Genomic DNA, 16,476 nt, shown 5'->3' with positions numbered 1-16,476 from the left:
CCCTCCTCCTCCCTCCCCTTCTTTACTACAATGAACACCAGCCTGTGAGTCAGCCCCAACAGGACACCTGGGCCACCCCAGCAGCTTGCCACGTGCTCCGCCCAGAGCCCTCCTGCCCCAGCTAAGGCAACAGAGGTCCCACACCTGAGTCTCCCAGGCCCTTGCTGTCATCTGATCACATCTCAGTGGAACTTTGAAAATCAAAATTGGTTTTTATAATTTTAACTTTAAAAAAGGCTATTATGCTTTTTTTTGGGTTTGTTTTTAAACACAGACTTTCTTTTTAAAAACAATTTTATATTTACAGAGAAACTGAGAAGACGTATAGAGAGTTTGTATGATCTTTTTGGACTTTCTAGTTTCCCCTTCTCACATCCTGTTGCTATTTTGGTGAAGCCGACCTTCACCAACCTCACAGCACAGCAGCCTCTCAGGTGCTCCCAGAACGTTGGTGGCACGCCGTCCCACACACCAGGACCCTGGAAACAGCCAAATCCCATCAGCAGGACTGGGGGAAGGGACAGGCCAATTGTGGTGTATTTCCACACTGGGATATTATAGGGCAGCAAAGCCCAACAGCCTCGGGCAACAAAATATGCATGGATATTAGCAACTTAACTTTGAATAAAAATAAAAGGAAATCTGGATCTCTTCCTTTCTTGGCATATAGGAGACTTCAACACGCTGTCCCAGCATTTGGGACAAATTCAGCCAAAGGTGGAACGGAAGGACCAGAGCCAATATGACAGGGCAGGTCTCTGCCTGCAGGAAGACCATCCTGAGGGACGGTTTGGAGCAGGAGGGGTGGCTAAGTGTGACGGTGAGTCAAGGTGACCGGACCTGACAGAACCTGTAGACAGTCACCAGCTGTCACAGCTGAAGCCTACTGTGTCGGAGGGGCCCTGGGGCTTCGGGCAGAGAAGATGTCTCCACTGACAGGATGGGGGTGGGACCCTGAGGTTGGCCACACAAGGACTGTGGTCACCAGGAGGAGGCCCAGAGCAGGCCAAGGCAGCTTCTCCAAATACTGCCCAGCTGAGCAAATGGTCCCCCAGCCCGTCCAATTTCCAAATTTGCCAAACAACTTGCATTTTTCTAAATAATTATTATTATAAAACAGTGCGTACTTATGAAAGAAAAAAATTAACATGCATGAAGTAGAAAAAAAGGGACAAAAATGACCCATGCTTTCTCAGCTCGGGGTTATGTCCTGGAGAGTTTCCTTCAGCCCTTTTCACACACCAGTCATCATGCTGTGTCCATTATCTCACTGGCTCTCTGTCCAAGGACACTTTCCCATTATCAACCCCTTGACAATCACCAAATTCTATGAGTGCAGACTCCTCAATGAGTGCACTCCACCATCCGTCTATCCACCATGTATTCATTCGTCTTCTTGCCTGCACTTCGCCGAGGGTGCTTTACGTAGAGTTCTCTGTGCATTCTCTCTCTCTCTCTCTCTCTAACTATTTCAACCGCCATTCCTCAGGGCCAGCTATTTTGGCTATTCTAAGCTTTCCATTACCATAAACAATCCCGCCTGGAATTACTTCCTTAAGGGCATTCTTAGAAATGAGATTATTAGTACAAAGGGTCTGAGGATATTTTAGCCTCATGATGCTCATGGCCGGCCTGTTTGCCAAACCTCTGGGACAATCGCCCTCCTGCAGGGTACACGGTGGAGCCCGGCTCCGTCACGGCACCTTCACAAGTGTCGAGTGATCTGATTTTTACATCTCTCTGCAGTGACCACTTGAAGATCACCAGGGGCACTGCAGCAAGCCCAGAGGCTGCTCGGTGTCGGGTGCTGGGACAGCCTTCCCAACAGTGTGAACTACTGTGCTGCCACCCAGCTGAGCACCAGCCTGCTGTCATTTCTACTCTGAGCGAGGCTGGCCCTGTGTGCAAGATGATGAAATGGAATTCTGGGGTCCACTGAGCAGAGGCCCAGAGAGTTAAAGGACAGAGGATCCAGCCAGACAGTCTTTGACCTCTTAATCACAGCCTTTTCTGGAGAAAGGGATTTGATAGAAGTGAGAGTATGGAGGTGCCAGTCACTGTGGAGGGCCGTTGTTGGCCACACAACGTCTGCTCCACTCGTGTCCCCTCCGCACTGCAGAGCTGAGCTTGTTCAGGCAGTTGTATAGATTTCTGGTCTCAGGAGAGTGAGCCCTGGCACTAGCCCTAGGAGACGATCATGACTGGACTGAGTGGACATAACAATATCATTCCCAGTGGCCCATCTCTGGTGCCTGCAGACTCCGTCAACAGAATGTCAAAGTTGGTGTGACAGATTTGGCAGGCCTCCTGCCTTTTGCCCTATTCTCTTTCTTCTTGCCTGGGATGTGGATGGAATGCCAGAGGTCTAGCAGCTGTCTTGTGACACTACGTTGACCAGCATGACAAAGCCAATACCCCAAGGAGAGTTGAGCAGAAAGATGGATGGTGTCCTTGATCCACTAGTTTGCTTGGGCTGCCTGTTCTGACACTTTTTGTGATGTGGAAAAATAACCCTATATTTGTTTATGCACTTTTATTGGCTTTTGGTTACTTGTATTTGAATGCATTCCTACTCTGTATTAGTCAGCATGGATCATGATACACCCCCAGATACCAACGGCTAAACACCAGCAAGTCTCATTTCTCACTTGTGTCACAGTCTGACATGGGTTGGGTAGTGCTTCTGCAAGTGATGACTCAGAAGCCTAGGCTCCTTCCATCTTGTGACGCTATCTTTTTGACACACAGTCTCCAGGGTTGCTGTGGGCAGCCATGCACATGATTTTATGGGCGATTCCCGAAGTGGTGTGCATCACTCTTATTCACATCTCATTGACTCAGACCCAGGCAAATGTCCTCAAGCTCACTGGAAGGGAAACTGGCAGGTGCAGTCTTTCTGTGTCTAGGAAGAAGTGGGATTAGTGAGTCAGTAGCCAGTCTCTACTGCACAGTCCTCAAGAGGGGAAAGTCCCAGAGTTGCACATAGGCACATCACAATTAGCCCAAGACAAAACTGCAGACAAGAGTTCTTGGTCCAGGAGCCTGCCTAGTCCACGTGTGGTGGCCTGCTCTGCCTGAAGACCAATGGCACCGCGTCATCGGCATCTGAGATTTTCCTGGCCAATTGCCCACCTCTGTTTCCTTATGTTTTTTTTTTTTTTTTTAGAGAGAGAGATAGAGAATTTTAATATTTATTTTTTAGTTATCGGCGGACACAACATCTTTTGTTTGTATGTGGAGCTGAGGATCGAACCCGGGCCGCACGCATGCCAGGAGAGCGTGCTACCGCTTGAGCCACATCCCCAGCCCCACCTTATGTTTTAATCCAGGGGAGAATGACATCCACATTTCCCAAAAGCGTGTTTTAAAGAATAGTAAAACTTTCCTTCTTTTGTGTTTGCAATCCTGAGGTGAGGGGTGGCTTGCAGCTTGGTTGACAGTGGACACTGCAGGGTCTGGACCGTCTCCTTCAGCTCCTGTTCTCTTAGGTTCTTTTCATGGACTCACTCATAGTCATGCTGAGTTCAGATTTTGTGCATAACTCTGGGCCACCCTTGGGATCCAGGCAGAGATAAGGCCCTCAGGGAACCTCCTATCTGGTCAGTGTGTATGTCCACACTTGCGGGGTACAAGGATAGGGGAGGGGACAGAAAGGGTGCCATGGCCCAGAGCCCAGGGCCTGAGGAAGCACAGGATCACATGGGGGAAGCTTGCTGTCAGGCTGGGCTGGCCTGAAAGGTGGGCCTTGCAGCAGCCTGGGTACCATGGTACCCTCATTCTGAGAACGGTGCTTGGCATATGGCACCTCGTGTCAATCATCAAATGGGGAAGGCGTGCCTGTTATGTGTCAGCCTCGAGGACAGGCAGAGTCCTCTGGGGGTTGTACATCTGGCCATCTTGCTCTGGACCCCATGGCCAGATGAGAAGCTGAGCGGGTGGACGAGGCTGCGTGGTGTGGGAGGGTGGGGCGGGTGCTGTGGATTGTGGGAGCACCCAGGAAGCACACTGATGCCTTCTGGGGGCCTGGGAGGGCTTCCTGGAGGAGGTGTGACTCAGGAGAGCCTTGAGGGAGGAATAGGAGTTGGCCGGGCAGGAACAGTCATGTAGCCTGCAAGACTTGGTGCACAACAGAAATAGAGGTCCTCTTGTTCAAAAGGCAGGGGAAAAAAGTACCTTTAAGAGTTCTAAAATATGGAGATTTTCCAGTTTCTCCCTCAGGGCATTTTTATTTGGTATCTAACAATGTCCAAATGAAGAAACCTCAAAACTTTAAATGATTACCGTGATGTTTATGTTCACTTTTCAGGAATATAAATGTCAATGTGTGGTGCCAGTTTTAAATGGAAATATGAGAGCGCATGCCCGCATCTCCCACAGGACACAGGCGCCCTGCGTGGCTCTCATGTTCACGAGCACCTCCTTCTCACCAGGAAGCTGTTCTGCCTGGGACCCTCACCTTCTCCCAACACCCGCCCTCACCTTACGGAGGATCAGAGGGTCGAGGGAGGCCGTCCTGACCTCCCTTCCTTCCGAGTCGTCACTGTCAGCATGAGTGGTGGGCTCACCAGGATGGTGACAGGAGTGTGGATTCTTGGGTCACTCTGCCGCCAGGGCTGGCACATCCAGGGCTAGTCTGGGCAGGAGGTGGTGGGGACCCCAGGGGTGGTGACAGTGGAGGACAGACACTCTCTGGCCGAGCATCTGCTGGTGTCATCCTCTGCCGTTGGGTTGTGTTTAGTGCCCTGTGGGGTGAGCAGGCTGCCCCGGGTTTCGGAAGGCCTGCAGCAGTTCTCACCACTCTGGTCCCAGCAGATCTATTTCTGGTGGTCTAATTTTGGATGCTCTGCTCTGGGTGTGGGAGGGAAGGAAGGAAGGGCATTTAGGTAGTTGCCCCAAGAGGAAAGCTGTGGCCGTGGGACGTTTGAAACCAGGCTCCCATAGGAACAGGCTGCTCCTGGCAGCCCCGTGGTGCTGGCCACACCTACTTCCTGGTGGGCAGCCTGGAGAGGAGGGACCTGGTCCCTGAAAGGAAAGCCTCTTCTCAGACTCGAGGCGTGGAAGTGCATCAGCCGAGGAGGCCACTGTGGCAATGAGTGGCCTCGGCCTCCTTGTAATGGTGGCATGGCTCAGAGCCCACAGGCCCAGATCAACAGCGCCTCTGTCACGGGCCCTCCAGGGTCACGGAGGGATTCCTGGGCACCATGCTGGTGCAGGTGATCTATCAATGTGTTTGCCTCTTCTGTCTCTTCTTCCCTGGTAAGGACACCTCAGGGTGAGAAAGGGGCCAGGCGAGGGCAAAGTGGTCCTGGGGAGTTCTTCTTCCAGACTCCACTCGCGTGGGCATCCAGCAGGAGCGAGTGGCCTTTATTTGCCCCCAGAACAGGAGCAGGGATGACGGCCAGCTATGTCCTGTGGGACAAAAGTGGGGGTGTCAACATCTGGGTCTCATGGGCTGTGCCTTTGACAGAATTCAACCTCAACATGGATCTGGCACATTTTGAATCAGGGAAGAGATGGGAGCTGATGAAGAGGTTCGGGGTGTGGGGCTACTTGTTGGTCACTCACAGTCTGAGCAGAGCACTGGTGTTCTTTGGAGTGGCCTGGCTGCAGTCCTGAGTAAGGCCATTTGACTTGAAGGTGAGGTTACTGCAAGCCTAGGACTGTGCCCTGCCTCCAGGCCACTGTGGAATTTGGGAGGGTATTTGAAGGCCTCTCTTGAAATCTTCATGGCCTGCACTGACATGATGGTTAAGGTAGACCAGGCTTGGTTGTTCAGCCAGCCACGGACCTGGTAAGGCTGAGGCAGGGCCAATATTTCACTGCTTTGATCTACAGAAATGGCCCTTTGTTGTGGCTCCCCCGCTCTCTGTTGGATTGGGAACTGCCTGGTGGCCTCTCAATCAGGGGTTCTGTGTTGCTGTGAAATCTGCTTTCAGAGGACTCTGAGCATCGGCCACTGCAAGGTGTAGTGAAAAGAGCTCGGATCCTGAGTCAGAAGGCCCCAGGTTCAAATCCTGGCTCTGCACTCCTAGGATTCAGGAAGGAGCATGTCAAGGTGCCCTGCCCCATGCCTGCCCATCATGGGTTCCTGGCCCCTCTGCTGGGTCCTGCTCTTGAGCCTGGTCTCTGCTATATCCCAGGCAAGGGGCTGGGTGGGAATGAGGCCAGGAACTGTCAAGCGGAACTGGAGAGGCAGGAAGTGTTGGGTCTGGGACTTGGGGAGGACCAGGGTAGAAAAAGGCTGGGAAAGTGGTAAAGCCAAGCAAGGGGGAGGCCCCAGAGCCAGTCAGCACTGGAGGCAGAATGTACAGAGCAACTGAGGCCGAGGACTCAGCCCAGGCACTCATGTCCCTTTAGGTAGTCGTTGCTACAGCATGTTGCGAGCCACTGTGCCCCAATCAGTAGCCTCCAGCTCACATCTCCACTGAGCAGTTGGGGTATCTGCAGCCCGTCTGCAGTGCTCAGCGGGACGGCTGTTTCAGGCAGTGCGTTGGAGTTGTTCTGGGGTTCTAGGTAAAGGGACAGTGGCTAGCTAGGGCATGCCTTCCCCAAAGTGGAGTGCGGGCTTCCCAAGGGGTCAGTGGAAGCTGGAACCCATCACTTCCACCCAAATCCCATTGACCAAAGGAGGCGACGTGGCCCAGGCCGGAATGAATGGAGGAAGAAAGTGTGCAGGTGCTGTGGGGGAGGGGAGTGAACCATCGCCCTGTTTACGACTGGAGTGGCATTGCAGGCATCTGAGTGAGCACGGCACCTGCAGCGCTTCTCTTTGGGGGCCCCTTGCTGCAGCTGTGTGAATGTGCTCCAGGCCCAACACCTCCTGGTACTGAACAGTGGCTTCTGATGTGCTCCCACCTCTTACACCATCGCTGGTCCTTGGATCAGCGTTACTAGTGTCGTCTCTCCACCTGCCAGCTGAGGGATTGTGGAGAGGCTGGTGCTGTGTCCTGGCCCATGGGGTGTGTCCAGGCTGAGCTGAGAGTCCCAGCTCTGTGGGCTCCATCCGGGACCTCCCTTGTAGGCCTGCCGCCCTGCAGGAGGCCCTAACTTCCAGCAGGCTGCAAAGAGATGTTAGGGGCAGAGAAGTGTCTCCGTGTCCCCCCAGATGCAAAATAGAGCCCCGTACCTGCTCACCTGCTTCGTGGGATTGGTGGTGAGGGGGGCTTCCTCATGAGGCTGGCCAGGGCTCGGCCTTAGTTATCTTCAGGGAATCTGCTAAAACAGCTGGCTCCAGGATGACGTGAAGGTAAATTGGGGGTCTTGTGGTGAAATGTGTGATTCTGAAGATGTCACATTGGCCACTGAGAGGCAGGAGCTAACACAACCATCACAGCTCAATGGGGTTTCCCTCTGCAGTGAGTCCCGTTACACTGGCTGCCTTGGCTCTGTAGGTTGACAGACTCAATCCCACAGCTACCCCCTGCAAATGCTGAAAGGACCTGACATAGCCTGGGCCCCGCCCCTGCCTCTGCCAGGACCACCAGCCATCTGCAGCCATCCATCTTGGCGGGATCAATGCCCTGTGCACAGTGCTCCAGCATGCACGGCCCACAGAGTCCTGGGTCTGAACTCTGGGTGCTCCGCTATGCCTGTCACCTCTTGAAATGACCTCAGAGAGTGATGTCCTCTGAGCAGGACATTTGTATTCATGAGGAAACTGAGAATCACATCCCTCTGGAGCTATAAAAAGGCCCTCGTGCGGGGATAATGCAACTCAGAAATCAATATTCTGTGGGGCCTGAGTGTTAGAGAATGAGGTGCTATTTGTTTCAGGTTTGCCTCCAAAATTAGATAAATTAATGTAACGAATTCTCGCTACTCATTTACATACATTGCTAATTTGATTTTAAGGGGAAACATTGGAAAAGACAGTATTGTGGGTGTCGAGAGTTTGACCCATTTCCTGAGCTGTTTGTGTCTGCCAAGTTTGCAGGCTCTCTGAGCTGTGGGTGCTGCACTTTCCAGAACATACAAAACGTCTTTCAGCTTGCACATAAATGGGCCGAGAAAGGATGCAGATGTCTTGTGAATTTTGGGGACACTCTGTGCTTCTGGTAGCATCTGACTCAGCAGAAGATCCCAGGGAGGAAGTTCACCCCCTAGAAATTCCACCCTGCATCTTTTTCAAATGAAAAACATGTATGAGCCTGGAGTCCAGAGACTTCCCTGGACATAGCAGAGACCAGGCTCAAGAGGGGACAGGCTGGGAGTTGCTCTGGGGACATGCCTTCTGGGCCTCCATTGCCACTCTTTCAGCTTCTTGCTTCTGTGGAGCAGACCCCAGAATCAGGGGGATGAGGGCGGAGGGAGGCGCCCCCCACTTCCATGCTGTGTCCAATCCCTAGCCTGATCTGTCCACGTGAGGCTGGCATGTGAAGCCCTTCTCTGCCTTCATAGCCTCCCAGACACAAGCAGGGACCCAGGTGCCCACTGCAGGGTGCACAGAGCTGGAGCCGAGGCTAATGCAGCTCCAGTGGCATTGGCAGCATTTATCTTCTTCGAGGAGCCTGGAAGGACCAGCTCCAGGTGAGCTCATGGCAGAGTCTCATTCTAAGGGGAGGAGGTTAAAGTCTCCTCATGTTGACCAAGATGAGCCCTGACCCTGGAAATAAGGGGTGTCCATGAACATCTCTCATGTCTCCTGACACATAGAAATAGGGCTCTAGAAGTGTGCGCTCTCTCTCCCTCTTTCTGTGTTGATGAAGGATTTAACGTACGCGTTGGAAAGCAATGGCAAACCAGGAGGTAGGAGCAATGGGAAAGCAGGAAGGATTCATGGCCGCAGGATGGAGGAGGGTGAAATTGTACCTGGGTTTGTGTGCCTTTGTGGGTTTATGTAGGAAGAATCCTCCTCATCCCCTCCCAGCCCCACAAACTGGCCAAGATGCCCAGAACTTTGTACCCACGTAAGCATTCTCTATGTGATGTCTATAATATGAAGATGCCCCCTCAGGTCTGGTACCCACGTGCGCTGCACAACCTGAACTCTATGTTCAGTACAAGGCCATCCCGGGTTATGAATCTGGGCTCAAGGTAACAGATGCCCTAGGCTTGAGTCTTGGCTCTGGGACGTAATAACCTGGGACAGTGCTTTGTGTCAACAAGTCCTCAACATTAGCTGTTACTATTATGAAGCTCTGAAATGGGCAAATCCTACTTGCTAGGGACCCGGGAATAGCTACTTGTGTAGCTCCTACCTATCAAAATGGGTCTGTGGTCCTCTGAATGTGGAGTTCAAGGCGGAGACTGCAAAAGCTCTCCAGCAACAGGGGAGAAGGCAATCCTGAAGCTTTTCAAATGGTGTCCAGGGGAATTCCCACAAGTGCACACAGGGCCCAGGCCCACCCCCGCCTCCAACAGCTCCCTACTCGGAGCTCTCCAGATGCTCCAAGCTCTCTCTGTTCTTGTCCTTGCTCTTGCTGTCCCCCTGCCTGGACATGTGATGACCTCGGCCTCATCAGTTCATGTCCTTTTCAGTTACCTGCCCCCTGCGAGCTCCTCCAGGGCTCCCCCCCAGGAGACTTTACTAACCTTCCTTCCTGTGGGTCTCCTCGGCCTGCACCCAGGCCCCGTCCCTGGAGTGTGAGAGGGACTGGGCCTGGGCCTGAGGGACTGGGGCACTTCACTCTAAACCTCCAGGGTGGCGCCCAGCTCACTGGGCACCCACAAGTACAGCTGGAAGGATTCCCAGGTGCTCTAGGGACCGTGGTCATCGTGGATATTGACCCGGGTGTCTTTCCCTGGTCAGTGTGCTCCTGAAACAGAGGCTGCTGCTCTGAACCCGTGTCCCCGTGTTGTCCATCAGAAGGCCAGGGCTGGGAGATGCCGGGGGGAGATGCTGGGGATCCCAGCAGTTGCTGGACCAGGGTGGCGCCTCCTCAGCAGGAGCCATGGAGAGTCCAGAGCAGCTTGGAAACCACACCATTGAGGGGGCTTTGGGGCTGACACTCCTGAAGCAAACCAGAGACTGTTTGACAGACATACCCTTTCAAAGGCAGCAGAGCACAGCTTCTTGGGCTGGGGAGACAAATGTCTGAGCAGCACTGGGTCCCAGGGTGGGCAGCAGGAGGGTCTGGCCAGGCCCCAGGGGCCATCTCATTCCAGAAGAGGATCCAAGGGCTGGCTGTGGACACGGAGCCCCCAGCCTCCACCTGTACCCACACAGCGGGCGGTGACCAGGGACGCATGGAGCCTTTCTGTTTTAAAAATCCGTTTTGATCACAGTCTGTAGCTCTCACACGTTGCAGTGGGAAGAGAAGCGAGTTGTTTTTAGCGGGGAGATTTCCCTGTTCAAAATGACTCATCTTGTTTTTCCCTGGGATCTAGAAGTTAGACTGTGTGGAGGAAAGGTGCTGCTGGCCTCGGGGGTTGTGCCGTAGGGAAGGCCACTGTCCCCAGGCGTGACTTGAGGTGGCAGGGCCATGTGGGTCCTCTCTGCACAGTGAGCAGGGCCTCGGGCCCCACCCGCCAGCCTGCCTTCCCTGCCGCCCAGTGTAGGAGCAGGAGGCGTGAGACCCAGTCCCACGTCCTCCTGCCGTGAGATCTTGGTGGAGTATCCCCCTGGCCCATTTCCTCATCTGGAGAATGGGAAGAACCAGAGTCCTCACCTGACACCGAGCCTGTTGGGACAACATAGACCTGAAAAGGACTTCCTCACCTCGCAGCCACCCCGGGGCTCCTTCCTCTCAATCTGCCCCCAGGGGAACGAGGCCCAGGGTTATGATGGGGAAGAGCCCTGGCATGGCCCCGTGTGCCTGCAGAGCTCCAGCCCCTTGCGGCTCTGCTGGGGGGCAAGCTGTGGCTTCGTGCCACAGGTGGGGACTGTCGCTGGAGCATCCTGGACAGGCCTGGGCCATTCGGCCTTTAAGGACCTGGACCAGGTGCCCTCCCTGGCTGCTGTCCCTGTGGATCTGCTGGGCTTCCGACAGGTGCCATCTTGCCTTAGGTCTGCTGGGCCTTTGCTTCCTTTCAGACCCTCCCACCCCCACCCCGGGCTCCGGGTTCCAAGCAGCCGGCTGTGGCCATCTGTTAGCTCTTGTCCAGCTGCTGTTTTCCCATTAGGTCGTCTGCATCTTCCAGAAGTCCTGCCTTGTTCAACACTATATTTGTGGTGAGAAAACAAAAACAATGTCATTTACAAAAGAAAAATAGCTCTTGCTAAGCACTTTTCTTTCTGGACTTGTTTGGGATCACAGTGGCCCTGGGAGGAAGGCTGGTGGAACTTCCATAGGGGCTCGTGTCTGCCATGCAGTGGGGAAGGTCACTGGGCAGTGAGGGCCGCTGTGGGGCTGGCAGGGGCAGAAGGAGTCTTCCCCAGCCTGAGGACCCTGCCCTGGGCCTGGGCCACCTGCAGGGACTGGGCACTTTTGCTTTTCAGTAGCAGGTGTAGGGAAAAGCCGTTCGGAGGTCGGCCCTCTGCTCCTGCTCTGCTGTGTTGTCTGGATCAGTCACCACCCTGCTTTGTCCCCAGTGCACCTTTTATCTCACCCGCTTTCTGCTGCGGCTGCCCATCATGGAGCCCCGCTGCCCGGTCAGGAGCAGCCATGGCTTTCACCCAATTCTTCTGCTCCTGTGGAAATCGTGACCCCAAAGCCATTTTTGAATGTGAGCATTTTAATCAGAATCACCCCATGGTGCTGACTTTTCATTTAGAAAGTGCCAGAATTCCAGTGGGAACTCCATTAAGCCAATTGAATCCCTTTATCAATTTTCTATACAGCATAGTGAAACCATTTCTGATGTTCTCATTTCCATTTTACTGAAATTATTTTCACAGGGATCAATTCTTTTGCATTTAGAGTCTTGCAGTGGAGATTTGCTTCATAAATCAGTTTTTCATCCCTGTGAAGCTTTACTAACTGTGGCTGCCGTCAACAGCGGCTGCAGCTTCCGTCAGGGATGGTTTTCCTGGGTTGGGCTCTAGTCCGTGCTATTTCTGAGGTCATTGAGGAGAAATAGTGAGCGGCACAGAGAGGGGCCTGGGCAGGTGCCGGCTGCAGCCGGGAGCCCGCAGTGGGCGGAGTAGGGGTCAGACCATCCATCTGGATATTGGATCATCATGTGATGCAGTCCTGGCCAAAGACGGCCCCCACCCTGTGCCAATTGGAGGCTTCTCCTGGAGCATTCTAGCTGGCATGATGGGGGCAGAGTGTTGCCACCTAGGAATGAGAGATGGACGATGAGACTGGGGCTATCGGCTGCCATGTCCGCCATACAAACAGAGCCCATCCCAGTAGGAGGTCAGGGAGCAGAGGAGAACAAGGAGCCAAGATACAGAAGTGAGCCTGGAGGGGGTCGGTCACTGTAGACTCTGGACCCAGCCATGCCTGAGATGAGCTCTTCAGGCTGCCCCATTACCTCAACAAATCAGTCTCCCCATCCTCTTATTTATTTATTTTTTGCTTAGACATTTGATTTCAGGTTCTGTAGTTTTCAGCTAAAATCTTCCAAAATATCCCCATCTGAGTACCCTCAAGGCTGCAGTTTCTGTCCATCTCATGTGTTGTTTTGATGATGTTGAATATCTAGAGGAACCCCATTTCTTTTTCTCACCGCCCCCCTCTCTACCTGGGGTTAACACGGTAGGAGTCCATTAACAGTTCCTCCTCTAGGTGTCTGTTGACAGCCCATCAGGTTCCAGACGGTGTGCTGGAGATGGGGTGCGTGGAGGGGCATTCAGGCCAACTGCTCGTGTATCTCTCCAACCTTGTTCATCATCTCTGTGTGACAGACACACTCAGTTAGGGAATGGCATTGGGAGGACTGGCAGAGCCCATGTGTGCCCTATGAAGAATGTCAGGACGGTGGGAGAAGTTGTTAAGTCCTTGCTGTGTGAATATTGACTGACAGGTGCCCGGGATTCTGGGGATGGAACCTCAAGATCACTTTGATGGTCTTGTTGCCCTTAGATGTCAGCTGAGGAGTTAATGATTGAGACCAGCTCCAAGAGACAAACCTTTGAGCCAAGGAAGCCAAGAAGAGTCAGAATTCCCAGAGGATCTTGCAACACATGAGCCCACTACCATGGGCAGAGCTGCAGAGGGCAGCTACAGAGAGCAGCTTTGCGACCCCCTGGAGGCCTGGCGTGGTGCTGGGACACCACTGCACCCACTGCATCTGCATGTTCTACACGTGTTGAAAACCGAATCCTCAGAAATGAGCTGGCACTTTCCTTTCTCTTGGCACCTTAACCTCTGTGCGTCAGACTGCTGATCACCAGAGTCCAGAATGTGCCTTCTGTGGAGCCCTGGCACAGACCTGGCCAATGTGATTATTGGAAACTGGGTGTGTCCCTCTGCAAAGCTCTCCCTACCCGTGAGCTGCCCGTAGTGCCCCAGAGTCCAAGCAGCCTTATGAGGGCCACCCCATTACTCCCCACCCAGCGAGCTATCCCTGATGCCCCAGAGACCATGCAGCCTTACATGGTCTGTGGGGTGCCACCCATTTCTGGGCCATGTGTCCACTAGCAGTGAGTCGTGCGGCTGCTATGTGTGCCAGACCCTGGGAGTGGGGAGTCGTGACAGGTGTTCTTTGAATCAGCGTATTTAGTGCTTAAACTAAAATTACTTTATACTTGGAAAACTAAGAATGAAAACAAAAAAGTAAGCTTTAAAAATTGTCCTGGTTATTGAGAGACATAAATGATAGTGGTTTCTTACCGGTAGAGGAGAGAGGCAGGTACTCACTTGGGTGGAGGACCCACCATTGTTGGAGGCTGTCACTCCTCTGTGCTCCACTCTGCTTTACCTGGATCATCCCTGACCTGACACGAGACCAGCTTTCCAGCTTTCTTTCCCAATATTGTGTCACGAATGAGCTTCTTCAAAGGACATGAGTCATGTTTCAGAGAACAAGCTGTGGAATGGCAAAGGTTACATAACTCACATGTGTTTCCCAAGGGATCAGTTGAGGTTGAGGATCTACGGTTAGTTCCCTGGAAACTCTGTCCTCGTCCTTGGATCCTGGACAGAGCCCTTTGGACTTTGGGATCCTCTCAGAGGTGGCCAGAAACTCTGCCCCCTGTCCCTTACTTTTCCTACAGAGACTGTGAAGGAAATAAGGTTCAGGTTGAGTGATCTGGTCTAAGTGGTGCTGTATCATTTATTAGTCATCTGAACTTGGTTAACTCACTTAACAATTCTGGACCCCAGTTTCCATCTTTCCAAAGCAGTGATTTTTCCTCTTCTTTCCTTGTTAACATCAAGGGTGTTCCTGTTTTCAAGGCCCTCTAAGCCTATGTATGAGCAATGTCATATCACAAAGATCCTTTGAGATAAAAATCCAACAAAAATAATGACAACATTTGTAGAGGACATCTGTGTGCCTAATATCACACAAATATACTTACTTACATGTTCTCTCTCAATGGTTCTTCACACCTGTGTGACAAGTGCTAGCAGGATCCTTATTTTGAAGAAGGGACAACTGAGGCACAGAGATAGCACAATGGACCTAGGCAACTCTGTTACAAAAGGGAGCACCCATGTTGGAAGAGGGTGCCTGGGTGAGTCTGAATTGGTGGGTGCCACACTACCCTGTTCCTTAATAAGACCCCCCCGCCAGAGACTGTGAGGCAGTAGGTGGTGATGTCAGCCTGGCTGGGATGAACACTCTCAGGCCCCACCTGGGTGTGAATATGCACCTTGTAAAGGGGAAGAAGTCCAGTGGTTCTTCTGAAGCCTGGTCATTCTGTGGGCCTGCACTCAGTCCCTGTCTCTCTGCAGGTTCACATTCATTCTGGCTTCCCTCAGAGTCCTCCTCATCTCTTTGCATTGATTTGGTTTTTGCTCCATGGACAGAAGCTTCCAGGTTAGGAACATGAGGCAGAGAGGTGCCAGTCCAAGGTCATCCGGCACACCAGCATATTTACTTGAAGCAGATGGCAGCCAGCCTCCTCCCACAGGAGGTTTATGCTGCTTATCAAAATAATACTAAGCAACAGCATACTAAAAATGTAATTGTTTAGACTGAACTAATGGATCCACAGACTTTGCATCCAGGTGTTGCCTGTGCTCCCTACAGTCCTCACTGGGGGGAAATCAGTGGGCCAGCCGGCTCTCCTAAGAAGAGTAATAGGAGAAACAAGGCTCTTCCAAGATATGCATAAGGAGTTCAAGACCACTAAGCCAGCACTGCAGAAGGTACTTAAAGGTATCCTATACACTTAAGAGGGGGTAAACACAGCCAAGAGAGCTTGGGAAGGAAGAAATCTCTTTAGAAGCGTAGATAAGTAAATGAAAATTAGGAATGAATAAAACACTTGACAAATAATAAAATGACAACAATGAGTACATACATTTGAATAATAACTCCAAATGCAAATGCTATTAATTCTCCAATTTAAAGACTCAAACTGGTAAATTGAAATTTTTAAAAAAGAAAAAAAACAATTGTTTGTTGCCTGCAAGAAACATACTCTTTAGAAAAAAAATACACATATTGAAAGTATGGAAAATGAAAATACAAAAGCAATAAAGAGAAGCTATACTCATATCTGAAGAAACAGACTTCAAGCCAAAATTAGTCAGAATAGACAAAAAAGGTCACTACATGTTGATAAAAGGTTGTATCCACCAAGAAGTATAATGGTTGAAAATGCAAAGTACAATGGTTGAAAATGTTTGTGGCACACCACAAACATCGGGGAACCTAATTTCATAAGACAAACACTACTTGACATCAAGGGTCAGACAGTCCCCAATACAATCATGGTGGGTAACTTCAATATACCACCCTCACTAGTCAGTCATCCAGACCAAAAAAAAAAAAATCAACAAAGAAACAACAGTTAAACTAAATTGTAGTTCAAATGGACTTAACAGACATCTGTAGAATATTCCATCCAACACTAGCAGAATACACATTCTTTTCAGCAGCTCATGGAACTTTCCCCAAAATAAATCTTATTTTGGGCCATAAAGCAAGTCTTAGTAGACACAAAAAAGTTGAAATAACTTTATCAGATTATAATGGAATAAAATAAGAAATCAATAGCAAAAGGAACTACAGAAACTATACAAACACATGGAGATAGAACAGAATGCTTTTGAAAAATCACTGGGTCATTAAACTGATCTGGTGGTGGGATTTAAAAATTTCTAGAATCAAGTGAAATGAAAACACAACATTCCAGAATCTGTGGAATGCGGCAAAGCCAGTTCTAAGAGGGAAGTCTGTAGCTATGAGAGCATACACTGAAAAATCAGAAACCTCAAATAAACCACTTAATGGTGCACTCAAAGTCTTAGAAAAACAAGAACAAATCAAAATCTAAACCAGTAGAATAAAATAAATTATAAAGATGAGAGCTAAAATTAATAAAATAGGGACTAAAAGAACCATATGACGGATCAAAGAATCAAAGAGTTGGTTCTTTGAAAAGATAAACAGGATTGATAAAACCTTAACCAAATTAACCAGAAGAGAAAAAGAAGAAAAAAAAAAGACTCAAATTAATATTATTAGACATGCAAAAGG

This window comes from Marmota marmota, unplaced genomic scaffold (genome assembly GCF_001458135.2).
Source record: "Marmota marmota marmota unplaced genomic scaffold, marMar, whole genome shotgun sequence".
Lineage (NCBI taxonomy): Eukaryota > Metazoa > Chordata > Mammalia > Rodentia > Sciuridae > Marmota > Marmota marmota.
The sequence above is the reverse complement of the archived record's forward strand: the minus strand, read 5'-3'. Positions refer to the sequence as shown.